Source organism: Aulonocara stuartgranti (genome assembly GCF_965226115.1).
Source record: "Aulonocara stuartgranti genome assembly, chromosome: 14".
NCBI classification, from domain to species: domain Eukaryota; kingdom Metazoa; phylum Chordata; class Actinopteri; order Cichliformes; family Cichlidae; genus Aulonocara; species Aulonocara stuartgranti.
This window is the reverse complement of record NC_138950.1, coordinates 17,802,311-17,818,787: the sequence shown is the minus strand read 5'-3', so window position 1 is coordinate 17,818,787 and position 16,477 is coordinate 17,802,311. Positions and strand designations below refer to the sequence as shown.

Sequence of the window (16,477 nt, the reverse complement as noted above, 5' to 3'; positions counted from 1 at the left end):
AAAGTGTAAAAAAAAGTTTAAAAAAGCAAGATTTGAATTAGAATTATATTAGGAAGCTTATCCCAATATTACTTCACTACAAGACCATCGACTGCTTGTTTTTGGCATATCCCATTTAATAACAAAATCAGAATCAGAAAGGGGTTTATTGCCAAATGTTGAGCAGGTTTACAACATTAGGAAATTGCTGCGGTGCTTCAGTGCAAACATAGTGTCATAAATAGCACTTAAATAGACATGAAAAAATAAAAGTAGGGATAAGAATCATCACCTGTCTGCAAAATGAATGATTAAATTAAAATAAACAAATAAAAAAGGCGGACTAATTGAACCATCTTGACGGGTTGCCAATCATGCCAAAAGTTTGGTCAAATTTTGAGGTAAACATGATCATTACAGGCATTGTGCAAAGGCAAATGAAGACGGAAGTAGGCCTATTTTAAAAGGGTATCAGTTATACTCTACCCTAATACCTCTAAAACCTTACTTTCTGTTATATATATAATGATGTAAGGTTGGATTTCCAAACTAAAGACAGACAAAATTTCAAATAAAGAGGTGAATGTATCTAATCCCCGGGCTTTCAACTTCTCTGAAAGGTTTTCAATGCTATTTTTTCTACTTTCGTGCTGAGGAGACATAAGCACATCACAGACCTCTTCTTTTCTTGTCTTTTGCTCGGTTGTGGACAGAGACAGGTGCAGACAAGAACAATGTGTAATTATGTCCGCTATAATTTTTGATCTCTTGCCTGCAATCATCCATAGAAAACACCAACAATCAAACAACTCCTTTTGAGCAAGCACTTGGCGACACTGGGAAGGAAAAACTCCCTTTTAACTCACGTTCTCAGGGATGTACTATTTACCAAACAGAAACATCCTGCTGTTATCTGACTGTTGCAAATCAGGCTTTGGCTCAACATAAATGTATAGCTCAAGACGCAGTGTTACTATCTTTAGAGTTTGGATTTGGTAATTCAACACAGACAAAAGAGGGAAATGATGTTCAAAAACACTGGTTTCTGCAAAGCCTGACACTCAGATGAAGAGCTCGGAGCTAAACGAGTTTGTTTAAAATATGTTTTTACATTATTGTTTAAAGACGCAAACATAACAAACAAGGATATCGAGAGGTCAAGTTGAGCATTACAGCCCCCACTTTTAATGGACTGGGCTGTCATGAGTATAGTCCTCGTCTGTTCTCCAGAGTTGACCAATCACAGCTGCCATAGACATATAACTGATTTGAACAGATTCTCACAAAGATTTGAAATATTTAGCCAGTCAGCAAAAGCCTGCTGCCTTCTACTCTGAATTAAATAACACCTTTGATGACACGTAGAATAGAAATACTTTTTTTTAAAAAGTACAACGTCCAAAAATTGCAACTGAGGGCACTTAGTTACATACAGCTACTGTCCATAGTCCATGCATGCTAAGACTAACAAATCTACACACAGAGAGAGACAAAAACACATTCAATCAAAGATGCAAACATATACCTGAACAAATAATCACACTCAGAGACTCACTCAAGCACTCTCTCTCCCACCAATCTCCCTCCCTCCCTCCTCCCCCGTCCCCTCTCCTCTATTCGTTCCCCTTGCCCTCAAACACTACTCAGAATATTGATACATCACCCCCTCCTCCTTCTTTTTTCTCTCTCTCTCTCCCTCTCCCTCTCCCTCCGTCTCTCTCCCTCCATCACTCACTTTCTCTACTGAATACTGATAGGCTGTCTACTCCGTGGTCTGAGTTTCAAATCTCTCCCTCCCTCCCGCTCCCTCTGTCGCTGCACCCGCTGCAAAAAACAGCAACATAAAAGAGGAAATAGCAGAAGTTAATGCACTGAGGTAGACATAAATTCAGTTAAGTACCATTTCAGATTATGTCAAGCTAAAAATGGGCTTAACATTGTGGAAAGGGGGGGGGGGGGGGGGGGGTTTGACAGAGAGAGAGGAGGGAGGAGGAAAAGTGCTGCTTTGGTTGGCTGTCTCGCCAGCGGAAACTGGCCGAGTGGCTCGCAGCACAGTAGTGAACTGGCGGCCGGCGACAAAAGGGAAAAGACGTGTGAAAAGTTCAGGCAAATGAAGACGCATTCAGTGGTTTTTGTCTGACTCCCCCCACCGCCCCAACCTCATTGTTGGGCATGTCGACTGTGGCGCGGACAGGGTGGGGGGAAGAAGGGAGTGAATGAGGTCGTCAAAGAGTCCCAGAGAGCCCCCTCTACCTCACACACACACATGCAAACACAGACACACACTCACACACAACATCTTGAAACAGCTGAGAGCAAGAAAGCGCAAGAATTAGTAAAAGAAAGAAAAATGGCACATACTAAACTGTCCTGCTTTTCCTATGGATGGAAAGGTGGCAAGGCCTTTCAGACTATTGGTGTATCTACAACTCTGAGTGTGTGTAAGATTAAGTGTGTGTCTGCGCGGGAGAGAGCTGTGTGTGCCTAGTCTCTTTGGAGGAGGTTTTCTGTCTGCATTAGAAGTGCGGCGCGTCTGAGGTGCTGGTAGAGGGAGTGTGTGATTTTGTCCTCCAAGTCTTCCCCAGGCGTCCTTGAAGGAGAGTTGAGGGGAATATCTGACTGTGTGTGTGTGTGTGTCTGTGTTTGTGACAGTGAGCCCTCACAGGCTGAGTTTAGCACCAGAGGCTTGCCTCGCAGAGCAGCATTACAGGTGTTCCCTGCACAAATCAGGGTGCTCCTGGAAATAAGATAAACCACAACCTGCAGCTGGAGAATTAACACGGCCTGCTGAATGAGAAATGTAATTAAATCAGGTGAATAAATAAGACTAAAAATGGGGGAAAAAATCCTTACTCAGTGTGTTTCTGTAAGTGTGGGCCTTCACATGCAAGTGGTATAGCGTGTAATGACTGTAGCAGTCAACAAGACAGTCACACCCATGTCTGACCTTGTTTCTCCGCCTGTCTACACATGCTATCGGCTGTGGTAAGTTCGATGTAGTGACAGTAAACTGCCCTTTCAGGAAAGCAGTGCAGACAGGTTAGTGATAAAGGAAATATCTTGTAAGGGGGGCTAAAAATATACCACATGCATTAAAAGACCAAGCTTTTTTAAAAATCACGAAAAACTGTTGTTTTTGCTGTGCGCAATAAAGCACCAGGAAGGTTGTGGAACTTGCATGAAACACTTTTGGTACTAAAAGATCCTAAGTGTAGCAAGAAACTATCCCCCATTATTATAGCAAAGTTCACACTGGCCGTACAAACACTGACAGCAGCCCATTCTTTCATTTTCATTACATCCTATACCTTAGGTGCACAGATGCAACTTGTGGAAGTTTAATGTGGAAGAAGTGGTGAAAAAATGGAGCTAAAAAACTAAAACTAAAAACTAGATAGAGCAAAACATGTCAAATTAACCGGCGTGTTAGCTGTAGTAGTACCAGCACCAACCAGTAACCAGGCCTCACATTTACAGGCGGCTGCTGCTGCTAGCACCCACTGTGGAGAAGTCCAGAAGGAGGGACAGCAGTCACAACAACAGAGTGAGGTAGAGAGAGAGAGGAAGGTGAAATTAACGTGTTAAGAAAATAGATGGAGGGATATAAACAAGGAGTAAAATGCATGGGTGCTTTCACTATGAGCCACTGCTAACAGATAAAGTGCAGCTTTTAACTGTCACATGCTGCAGTCCAGCTAAGAACTAACCTAACAACAGCAGCACCAACCAAGCAAAATGTCAATATCTCTCTCTTTCAAAATGTCCTGATCAAAAGTTTTAGACCATTTGAAAAATAACTGCAATAAATTGGATGCTCAAAAAAATGTTTTTTCTCACTCTCATTTCTTCTTGCTGCACGTTGAAGTTCTATTTGGAATCTCGTTAAGATCCAGTCATGCAAAATATGATTTTTCAAGTGGTCTTAAACTTTTGATCGGGACTGTAAACATGTAATGCCAAAGGCCTGCTCGGTTTAACAAGTGGCAATCTAAGTTACTGTTGCCTTCCCTTCAGCTTGAAACATTCTGGCTTCACATTGATGTCGGAGGTCTTTGTCCTGTGATCTTGGACATCAACGAGGCACTTTCAGCCGGAGAACTGCTGCTCATTGGATATTTTCTCTTTTTCAGACCGTTCCCTATCAACCTTAGAGACTGGTGTGCAGGAAAAGTCCCAGTATATCAGCAGTTTCTGAAATACTCAGACCTGCCCATCTGACCCCAACAACCACAGTATCATGACACAGTGTGTAATAGGCACGCTGGTCCACTGTGTCCATTTGACACTTTACCAGTTTCAGTATGTAGCAGTAAGCTGCTGAGATATTTTATTTCAGGCCAATATGAAAATAATCACGGGAAAGCGCTTAAACGGACATTACTGACACATTTACATGTAAATCCATATTAGCTGCCTAGCTTTATCATTTCTGGAATGTACTTCTTACCTTCCTTGCTCACTAGAGACTTCTTCCCTTTAAATATATTCTCTCCTCCTGCTGTAACTTCTGCATGCATGTCCATTTCACGTTTTGGAGAGACAAAGCGTGAAATAGACACAATGGACTGGCGTGTCTATTACACGCTTTGCTCTGAAGTGTCACAGAAAGCCACTATTCTTCCCTATTCTGATACTCAGTGACTGTATTGAGCTCCTGCCATGTGACAGGTAACTCTAACTACTAAATAAGTTTGTTTATTTTAACTAGTGGGAGGAGTAAACTTATAATTAAGTACACTATATTCACATTTACTTATTGCTTATTCCTTATTTGAAGCAGGAAAGGAAGGAAAGTGAGGCTACAGAAAAGACTAAAAGCATAAACGCTCATTCTTAACCCAAAATCTGACTTGGCGTAAAAACTCTGACATGAGATGCAGCTGAAATTTATTGGGAAATAAAAAAACATCTTCTGTTCGGGGATCATAGGTGACGACTATTTACTTTACTTTACAAAAAGAGAACTTATGGCTGCTATTTAAGCTTAGGTCACAAACAATGGGAAGAAAACCTGTGGCGGTTTTATGTTAAAGACAGATGAGATTTATAACGTGTCCCCTGACCTAACACACCCTACTTTCTGTTTCCGTAGAAAGTAAACACAGCGAAACTGGCAGCAAAAACACACTGCGTCTGTGCGCTGAATGAAAATGAAGCTGTTCTGCTGAAAACTTCCAAAAATAAACCAACCATATAAACAATGAATTTCAACATACCGTATCTAAATGTGCAGACAATGACTAATTGTGTGATCTTTAATGATTAATCAACAAAATGCACCAGATAAATAATCTTAGATTTTTTGGATAATAGTCACCTTCTGCTACTGATCATAACTGTTAAAGCAAAATTATAACATTCCAAGTCTTGTTCTAAGTAATTAAGAGGTAGTTTCTCCATGACATTCAAGTAGCAACTGTTAAAGTGGAAGTCCTACAATTGAGCACATAAACAACAGTTTACTGGTGTTTATTAGACCAAAATGACACCATTAGGTTGCATTTTTCCCCTTCCCTATACAGCAGCGCACAAAAGGCATAAAAGGGTGTTTGAAGATAACTGCCACAGAGTAGATAATATTCCAAATCTATCAGACAATAATTCTTTGAGGGCATGTGGCCATTAAGGAGCCATTTCTCCTTTTTGTTGAATATGCTCCTCCATATTTCATTGAGTTGCATATCTGCCTCTCACACTGTCTGCCTGCATCGCTATTCTCTATTCAACAGTGACCCATTGCTCCCTGCCATACAATCCTTCACCTTTCTGGGCTTAAAAGTAATTACCACTTTAATTTGCTGTCCGCTTTTGTGCATGCCTGAGTGTATCTGTAACTGACTGGAGTGCCTGCTGTGTGTATTAATGTGTGCGTGAGGGGGGTACATGTATGCATACAAGAGATAATAAAGGGCGCGTATTCACATAAATGTGAGTAGAGGTGAAAGAATTAGTCAATAATTGATTAAACGAACTGACAACACTCGATAATTAATTGTTTGTTTCTCAACCATAAATAAAGCCACTGTCTTCCATTTTTGCATCTTAATTGTGATGATTTGCTGCTTCGGTATTTCACAAACAAGCGTAAGACATTGCGACTGATTCAAACAATTAAATGAAGCCCCCAAAAGGTGTGCACATCTTTATGTTTTCTGAGTAAAAGCATTAATGTTTTGCATGCATACGTGTATAAGTGGTTTGCACAGATCCGTGATTGGTGAGTACCTCTGCAGCTATTATTTGCCTTGATAAAATCAAAATATGTATTCACATGCATGACTGTGAATAGCTGTGATTTTCTTAAATATAGAAGTGTAACAAAGTGCTATTGACGTGTGTGTGTTTTTTTAAATATATGAGTGCTGGTGTGTGTGCGTGTTTATGGTTAGCCTCCCATTGGCCCAATTACTCCACAAGCAAAACCCCAAAGCTTCCAATCTCTCCTCTAAAATCCCTCACCCCTCTCACCTCACGGTCCCAGTGGTAGAGCCTCCAAACACCCCAACCTTCCAACCCCGCCCCACAGCCCCGCACGGCCAGATTGTCCATCACAATACACCCAACCCTTTGCAGGACCTCCACCACCTCCACTGTACTTTCTGCTTCCCTTCCCTCCTAAGTCACATGCAGTCATCACCGCTGCTTCACCTTTCTCCTCTTCGACAATCATCTTGTATTTCTCCTCCTTGATTTACCCTGTAAACTCCTCTTTTTGCCCCCTCTTCCCATCTGCCCCTTCCTCACGCCTCCATTCTTCCTCCTCTGCCCTCCCCAGTCCCAGGTGAGCTGACGACACAAGGAGAGCAGAAACACTCTGCGAATATTAATGGTTTGATCTGAATATTAATAAAGCTTGCATCTTAATGATCTATAGAAAAAAAACAAAGAGCCACAGTCAGGGCTATACTGCCTGTATTCACACACACACACACACACACACACACACACACACACACACACACACACACACACACACACACACACACACACACACACACACATATTCATAGGCTTGCGCATACATGCAGACACACTGGGCTGAACTATCTGTCCTGCACTGTGTAGATTAGTTAAAACAGGGCCTTATCCTCCAACCTGCTGTTTAAATGCTGAGCATCACGTTCAAGACAAATGTGTTGTCTTTTTTTCCTCCTCTCAGTAAATGAAGACACCTCTTCTTTCCCACGTCCTTCTCCTCTATCTCCTCCTGTTGCTTTCTTCATTTTCTTTTTATCTGCTTCTACTCGTTTAGTTCAGGCAGCCCCCACTCCTCCCTCTACCTCTCACGGTTGCCCCATTTCACCCCTCCTCCCTTCCTCTTTACCAGCACTCTCCCTCTATTCCCCCCCCCCCCAACTATCTCACCCTCTCACGCTCTATCACTTTCTCACTAGATTACCCCATCTCTCCCTCTCTCCCACTCCCAGCCTCACCTACTCGATATTCCAGCCTTGTTCTCCTGCAGTCTCCAGCACAACTTTCTGACCCACTTCCTCTCTCCTCCCTGGCCCCCTGATCAAAGCCTGCAGGACGGCATCGCCTTGGGCAGAGGAGAGGGAGTGAGCGAGATGGGGGGATGAAGGGATCCGAGCTGGGGGAAGAGAGAAAGAGACAGATAGAGAAAGGATAGAGCGGCACGAGAGAGAAGGAACAGAGAGATCACAAGGACAGGAAGAGGAGCCAGGTGCCCTCTCAGCCCAAGGACAAAAGCTCTTCCTGGCTGATCACACACACACGCGCACACACACACACACACACACAGCAAGCCTGTCAGCGCCGTCACATCTGGTCGTGTACGTTATGTCTGACGATGGCATTGACATTAATGTGGTGTGATAAAAAAATACTGTGTTTTTTTTTGTGGGCCATTTTTGTGTGTTTTTTTGGGGGGGTTTTGCGGTACGAATCCCCAAAACAAGTCAACTTTACAAGTGATGGCCATTAAAATTCAACAGGATGTTTAATAAATTACACTTTCAGATTACATGTTGTCCAATCTTGTTATTCTGTTTTGCATTCAGGTGCGGCACAGGTGAGTGCACTGACAATGTGTATCTGTATCTCAGCAGGTGTCAGTCAGCCTGCAAACTCTCCCTCCTATTAAGTCATTTTTATCTCAGAACAATTGAAAAAAAGATCTGCGCAGATAAGAATTTCAAATATGTTGCACAATCAAGTCATATTTTTCTTGATTGCGGTGCAGCAGCCAGCCCTCTCTCCTTTGTTGATTTTAAGAAACGTGCACTCACTTCTTAAAAGTGAGTACAAAAATTTAGTGCAAACTGAATTTCACTGACATGTTCTAACACATTTTTAAAGCCCAATTTTAAAATAGCCCTTTTTTTTCCTGCAGCGCACAGCTTCCTCCTCTGTGGAGTCGTTATAATTTTAAGAACCTGTGTCTGGCTTTGAGATGTAAGATCTGTCCATCCCAGTGGCCGTGTCGGTGGGGCAGCTGGGGCGGGCAGAAAGGATGGAGGAACATCAGCCCATTTGTATCCAGAGCGAGGTGGCGTGTACTTTAACATTCCCGGCGCATCCCGACAAAGAGCACTAATTATAAATAAATTAGGGACACGACACGGTGTGCCACAGGGGGACCAGCAAGAGCAGTCACAGAATAGAGAGACTGATAGAGAGAGAAGAGGCTGCGTAAAAGAAATGGAGAGAGTTAGGAGAGAGGGAGAGGAGAAGACAGAGAAGAGCAGACAGGAGAGATTTGGCAATGACATAGAGGAGCAAGTAGGAGAAGAAAGTAGATAAGAAAATAGAGGAATGGAGCACGGGGAGGCCTGGGGATAGAGAGGAGTGCAGAGAGGAGGAGTGAATGCAGGAGGGTATACAAGGCCTGAATCCTCAAAATATAGCTTGAACATACCGGTACATCTGCTGCCAAAAAACTGACAAGATTCTCTCTAGATGACGGAGGCAGTGCAATATGTTTGAACTGAGATAGAAAAAGGTGGCAGGGAAATTAACAACCAAAATGAAACCGAGGGGAAAAAAAGAAATAAACCCAATACCACATGAACTGAACAGTAAGCGCGAGATGAGGGAAAAAAAATACTATCCTCCATATCTGTTAAGAAATGAGTTCCTGTTATTTTAGAAGTAAATAATATAAATCTGATGAAATAAATACTACACAATAATCATAAGGTTGTGATATCGAGCAGAGTGTTCTACACACACTGGTAGTCAACACTCCCTACCTGCCACTCAAGCTTATCTGAGATGACTTGTCAACCAAGCAAGTGCATGTCAAGAGACTGCTGCATATAGTGTGTGTGTGTGTGTGTGTGTGTGTGTGTGTGTGTGTGTGTGTGTGTGTGTGTGTATATGGAGCAGGGAGATCTGTTTCTGTTTCTTTGTGCCCATGTGCACGTCGTTTTGTGTGTTTGGAAGCGCACGCATGCTCTCGTCTGTGTCTGGGTGTCTTGCGTGTGTTTAGCTAAGTGTGTGCATGTGCACAGGGAGAGAACCTCGCTGCTATCTAAATGGATCGCACTTCAGAGCGTGCCACCATTTCTCAGAACCTGCCATCTCCACGCAGACAGACAAACACACCGGCGGACAGACCGCGAGTGTGGTTTTTCGTGTCGGGGCGTAGAGTAAGGGGTGGGGGGTGGGGTGCATGCTCAACCCACTTGCTCCACTCAAGGTTATGTCCTGCCTGAAAGTTGAGAACTGATGACCGTCGCCGCAGCAGGGAAATGCGCTGGAGTTCCGGAGGACAAATAGCCGCTGTCTTTTACTTGCGGCCATTTCTCTGTGTAATGTGAACGTCTTAAATGATGGAAGAACAAAGTGGCTGGAAGATAATGCCAGGAGACATTTATTGTCGCGAGAAAAAAAACCTGCTTTGTGTCTCTCCGGCTGGACCGAGTCTTAGAGCTGGGGGTCAAAGGTCAGCTAGCAGTGACACAGACAGAGAGAGGTTGACAGACTGACCTGCGACTGCCCCACCGATATGCTGACCTCCCACCCACCTACCCCCCCCACACACACACACACACACAAAAGTGACACCACAGTAGCCATAGTTACTGAGCTGCAGACAAACATGATGTCAGTGTATGACACAGGGGTGGCGAGAAGACGACGAGAGATGAAAAAAACAACTCATCTAAGATTCTCCTCAACACGCTCACGTCCACGTACGACTAACTAGCCCCCAAAAATTAATCTTTCCAGAGAGAATAGGAATCGGCGTGGTTGCTCAAATCAGGCGCGACATAAAGTGCAAATAATATGAAACGGTCAGGGTCTCCATTATCAAAGTCTATGCTTTTGTCTTATAGGCTCTAAACTTTCTGCACAGAGGAGAGTTAAAGAAGAAGAAAGGTAAAGAAGGGCGGGAAGACAAGAGAGCAGCAGCTTGTTGCATTAGCATTCCACCAGCAGAGAGGCTGTCTGTTTGCCTCTGGCAGCAGCCGAGAGAGGGGGACACTCTCTGCATCCTCACGCAGCTCGTCTATCTCTCCCTCTGTCTGTCTCTGCCTGTCTCCCTCTCCCTCGCTCACCCTGAGTCTGTCTGTTACATTTCTCCCACCACTCTGCCACTGCCTGTCACTGTTTTTCTCCACTCTGGATGATTTTCTCTGCAGTCTTCTTGTATATTCCTATCACTCTATCTCAAACTGTCATCTTACTGTTTATCTTTCTCTCTACTAATTTCTATTTTGTCATCTTTTCTCTTTAGCTTTTCTCAGGACCTCGTGGCCCCGATCTCGCACAGAAATGATGCTGTTCACAAACTAGAGAGCCCTACAGATCAAGCCACGAGGGACGATAGTGAGTATTGAAACAACGTGCTGTGTCGCGATCTGGGTGGGTTCAACAAGTTCCTATAATGAGTTAAAGTACTCAGATTGTGTTTTTGTTGTAACGACTAAGGTGACGTGTTCGTGTTGCTACTCAAGTAATCAAAACACGCCTGTTGAAGAGGAGAGGAGTCACAGCTTAGGAGCAAGACTGCAGAGAATTCACAGGCTTGTTGCTTTTTAAGCGGTGGCAGAAATATCAACTTGCTATGCAATGAGGCAAAACACTCACAAAATAAATGGACTACAAATCCTCTGGATGTATACCCAACATTCATCCATTTTCTTTCACTTATCCAATTCAGGGTTACGACAGGGCTGAAGCCACTCCCAGTTGTCATAGGGCGAGAGGCGGGGAACACCCTGGATAGACTGCCAATCTGTCACAGGGCTAACGTGGGGAGACAGACATGCATTCATGCTCACATTCATACCTACAGCCAGACTGACAATCAGTCTAACACGCAAGTCTTTGGACTGTGGAGGAAAGCCGGAGCATCCATTGAGAGCACGCACTCCGCACAGAAAGGATGCTGCCCAGATTCAGACCACCTCACCATTGTTCCACCCAAACTAAACTCAAGGGGATGTAATTTTTTTGTATGTCATAGAGATTAGGAAATGCTTTAACAGGTTTCTTTTTAATGGCACTAATGTAAAAATTGTACCGTGTGATGATGCATGTGGACTTGAATTTACTTACAGTGATGGCCAAAAGAACCTCTTATTTCGAAGTTTTTACATTTCAGGATATTTTTTAAAATCATCTGGTCTTTAGCAGATCTTATCAATAACACATAACACATTACTCTGAGTTATTATTTATCTGCCCAAAAACTGAAGCCAGAAGCAGTGTTTAAATGTAGCATACTCTTCTGTATATCCTCTTCTGAAGTAAGACTGTAAAGTAGCAGGGTTGTTTTGCAGCCAGATCACCTGGGTCCCTTGCAGTCATTGAGTCAACCATGAACTCCTCTGTATACCAGAGTATATGAGGCCATCTGTGTGACAGCTAAAGCTTGGCCCAAAATGATGTCATGCAACAGGACAGTGATCGCAAGCACAGCAGCAAATTCACAGTAGAAAGGCTGAAAAAGAAAAGAATCGAGGTGTTGCATTGGCCTAGTCAAAGTCCAGACCTCAACCTTACTGAAATGCTGAGTAGAAACCTTAAGAGAGCTGTGCATGGGTGCTGGTTTAGCACACAGGCTGAGCAGGCAACTATTTGCTGTAAGGCTAAATGAAACAGACTGGTTCAATTCTGACCTCAGGCCCTTTTGCTGCTCGTCCTCTCCTCACTTTCCAGTCCTGTCGCCGTGTTATGTAATAAAAAAGTTGTGTGTAAACCTGCAAACCTCAAGAAGAGTGGTCCAAAATGACTTCACAAAGTCACACAGATCAATTACTGCAAGCTAGTACTGCTAAAGGTGGTTCAGCAAGCTACTGGATCATAGGGTGAAGCTAATGTTTAACACAGCTTCTGCATTTTGGTTTAGTTTTTGTTAAATAAATAATGATGTAACATGGCATGTGTTGTTGTTCGTGTGAGTTTTTTTTTTTTTTAAAGCCCATAAAAGCACTGGATGACTTTCTATTACACCCTGATATGTAAAACTTTCACTGACAGAGTGAACTTTCTTTTTACCATAACTCTATGTGTGAAATTACTTGTTAGACTTTCTGAAATGACAGTTAGTTTTATCTACCAGTAAAATAGAAAATGTATAAAACACAGCAAATAAATGGATTTATATTCACACACGAGTTTCAGTCTCTTTGCTGTTATCAACGTCTGAAACATGTCTGCGCGTACACATCGTGCACATTCATTCCAATAATCATTAGATTATTGCATTAAAATGGTAATTTATTTATAGAACTATCGTGAGGGTTAATAAAAGTTTCTACAACACTGAGTCACGAATGTGTAAACTTTGTCATACAAGTCAGTGTCGCAGTCAAGTGCAAAGCTAAGCTGAGTCCCTTTTTGCTGCCATGGTGATTGTAATAATTCTTGGCCACTCCAAGCATGCAGATAAATAAAAAGCAATCCACTAAATAGTATCATATTCATTTTTAATAATTCATTGAATGTATTAAAGCCAGAATTTTGCATTAATTATTAAATGTCATTTGTCCTGTAAATGAATACAGGACAGAAAATGGAGAGCACAGCCCAATCAAAACATCCTATTTAATCTTATTTTATATTGTGCAGTGCTCTGGAGGGAAAAAGTGTTCATTTATTACCTTATCTTTACTGGATGGTGGCAGCAATTGGACAAATGTACTGTGCAGTCTGTAAGTCTGCAACGATCACATTGTTTAAGTTCTGTAGTTAAAATTAGAATTTTAATGCGATTTGAGTTCTGGCCTTCAGCTATTGTGGCATTATTTTATGTCTTTAGTATGTAACCAAACAGAATGGTTTTGCAGTAAAATCAAGATTTGAGATCAAAGCTGTAGTCGCTCTACTGTAAAATGTTTTATTGCAAGTAAAATAAATGGAATCAAATGTTTATCTAAAGCTTTAAACTGATGTATACCTGGATTGATTTTGTACAGTATCTGTGAAGGTGTAAAGACCGGGAAAGACATATTTCTTTTTTATCTCTCGAGCCCTTGCCAAGTTGTCACTGGCCAACAGAGGCCCATCTTACTTCTGCCAGCCTAAAAGATTCTGCTCAACAGCAAACAAAAGCTGTGAATTTGCAAACATAACACTTTATACATGTTTGTGTTTGCAATCTTACTTGCAAAAAGGACTTTTATTGGAAAGAATAACTCAAATAACCACTCGTTAAAATCAAGGGATACAGAAGAGCATCTCTGAATGCACAGTATGTCAAACCTGGAAGAAGAGGAGCCCACCCCGTAACACTCCTGTCAGGCAAGAACAGGAAACTGAGGCTATGATTTGCACAGGGTTACCATAACTGGGCAACTGATGATTGGATAAAAATTGCCTGGTCTAATGAGCTTTGATTTCTGTTGTGCCATTTGGATGGTATGAGGGATATTTTCTTGGCTGTGGGTCCCTTAGTTCTGACTCAGCATTGTTTAAATGCCACAGCCTACCTGAGCATTTTTGCTGACTGTGTCCATCTCTTTATGACCACAGTCTACCCATCTTATGATGGCTGCTTCACACAAAGATAATGTGCCGTGTCACAAAGCTTAAATAATCTCAAAGTGGTTTAGCTGACAAATCTGCAGCAACTTGTCTGATGCTATCAGATAAACATGGAAACCAGGACCTGGTAATTTTAAGTAAAATAATTCTGAATTCAGCGACTGTATCTATATCTGATTTTAACTGATGAACAAAAAATACTATTAAATTATTAATTACTATTAAATGGAAGCATTCTGGCTTCTACATCGATTACATGGTTCTGCAGAGATCTTCACTGTGCACACGTCACACATAGAACATCATTTTGAGACATGTTGAGAAGTCAGTTTTGGTCCCAAACACAAAACCTTCAGTGCACAAGTGCAGAGACGCATTACTACAAGTTCTGAATGTTTTAGTGAGTGACAAGTTATTCCAGTTCATTCAAATGTTGTTGAAAAATGAGTCTTAAATGGGTATTTAACTTGCTATTTTGCACTTCCCCTAAAGTCCCCAAATTATGCAATTGTTACATTTTTAATTAATTATAAACATAGCAATTAAGTCAAAGCTGAAAGTAGGGAGAATCAGAGCAGTTGTTTCATTTAAATTCAATTTGTTATATTAAGCAAGTTTAATACAAGACTTTTCTAGTCCAGCCATCACAGCATACTTTTTTATAAAAATATGGGGGGGGAAACAAACCCCCATATTTAACATAAAAAACACAATTTGAAACAAAAGTAGTAGACATAAATCACTATCTTCCTAACTACAGACTATTCCGTCTGCCACATGTACACACATTTGAAGTGAGCTGTCAAGAGGGGAAAAGGGGCCTTTGACTCAGCCCATCTTCTCTGCCATGAAAGAAGTCAAACATTTTGAGGATCCAACTTTTGTCAGCAATTTCTACCAGCCTGCGCATGAACTGACGCCTTGTGAAAATCCATCACAGTTTACCATCACGGTCTTTGTGAAAACAACAAACATTTGCTTTTCTATAACCCACACGGGCTTCTGCAACAAAGTGTATGCAGTCTGAAACATATTCCAACAGCAATGCAAAAAAAAAAAAAAACCTTAATAAATATATTTAATAACAATAAAACGAAATCACCTTATCAGTATGATGAGTACTCACCATAATATTCTAATGATTGCTCAGCTTTATCAAATTTAATTAGATTATAAAGGCTTAGCCTCCAAATAGCTCTGGGTAAGTAAATCACGTGCCGCTCAAGAGCTGAGCTTAAGCCAAGACAACTCTGTACTGTAGCCACAGAGACAAAATGCATTCAAACAAATTAATAGTCCATTAAATAAAAGCAAACCTCTGCCAGCTAATAGTACCTTAAAAGCATATTAGCATTAGAACAGGATAGACACCCATTTATCTCGTAGGAAAGTGTTTCAGCAGCGAGAAAGTCGGAGTTAAGTGAGCATGAAGCCTCGTGCTTCTTCCTTTACATACATGTGACTTCTGGTGGTGGAGGTCTTTATCCCCCACGGCGCTGTGAGTGATGGTCGACCTAGCCCGCACATGATCAATCCCCCCCCTTTTTTTTCTTTACTTTTATTTTTTTTTACATTGTCACTGAAACTCATCCTTCTCATTTAAAAGGTACTGTATCTCCCATGTCTCGATTAATCTCACTCTCTCTCTCTGTTTGCCCTTCCGCTTTTCCTCTCCCTGCATCCCCGCATCCATCTTGTTCCGGCCCTCCCCCTTCCCTCAGGCCCAGCCACCACTCTGGTATTCCCAAAGTCATCTGCAATCAGACATCTTCAGTGGATTAATTACACTGTCCTCACACAACTTGATTGAGCATCTAACATCTACACCCACCTCCTCAGACCCCAATGCTCCCTTCTCACCCCCACCCACTTACAGACGTTGAATCCTTTCTTCTCACCATCTTTTAAGCGCTCTTTCAAGCTGCCCCCATTCCCTCCTTTTTCCACCTTCTCCTCTGAACCTCTGCCTTCACCCTAACCCTGTCTTTTCTAAAACTGCTTGAGCGGTCATCCCCCGTCTTCTCTGAGAGCCTGGTTAATTGGACATTGATTGGAAGAGCCCCTCTCCATGATCTCTCCAGAATATTGGGATCGCACTAATTGAAGAATTAACTTGGGTGAGACTTGGACCTGGAAAAAGAAGCAGGAGAAAGGAAAAGACAGACAAGATGCTTCAGCTTAAACAAATAAAACATCTTTTTTTGTTTGTTTGTTTTTCTTTTTTTCCCCCCCTTTCTCAACATCTCTTCTCTGCTCTATTTTTCTTTCTCTCCCTCTCTTTCTTTCATTCTTTCTTTCTCCCTGTCCTATCCCCCAGTCATGTCTGTCCCGTCTGTAACAACCGAAAATAAAATTAAAATAAATACATAATTAAAATAAATGTCAATCCAATGGACCAATATGGCAAGGCCATGATGATGCACTTGGTAAAGTAAATCTGCCAGGCATCTTTCTTGGCCTCAGACAACAATTCTGATGGCTAAAGATCCAAATGGGACAGACATAAAACAAAAAAAAAGAAATACAACAGCGGACAGACGCA

At 42.0% G+C, this 16,477-nt stretch overlaps 1 protein-coding gene across 14 annotated transcripts in view; it reads right to left on the bottom strand.

Moving 5' to 3' along the window:
- npas1 (neuronal PAS domain protein 1) overlaps window positions 1-16,477 on the bottom strand; it is a 66,828-nt gene that overhangs the window by 38,534 nt on the left and 11,817 nt on the right. For 2 of the 14 annotated variants that reach the window (XM_082503308.1, XM_082503305.1), the window contains exon 4: window positions 7,413-7,570. The exons of the other annotated variants lie outside the window; for them this stretch is intronic. The gene's annotated coding sequence lies outside the window, so the exon portion shown is untranslated. The remainder of the gene's footprint in view (window positions 1-7,412; window positions 7,571-16,477) is intronic. 14 annotated transcript variants of the gene reach the window in all.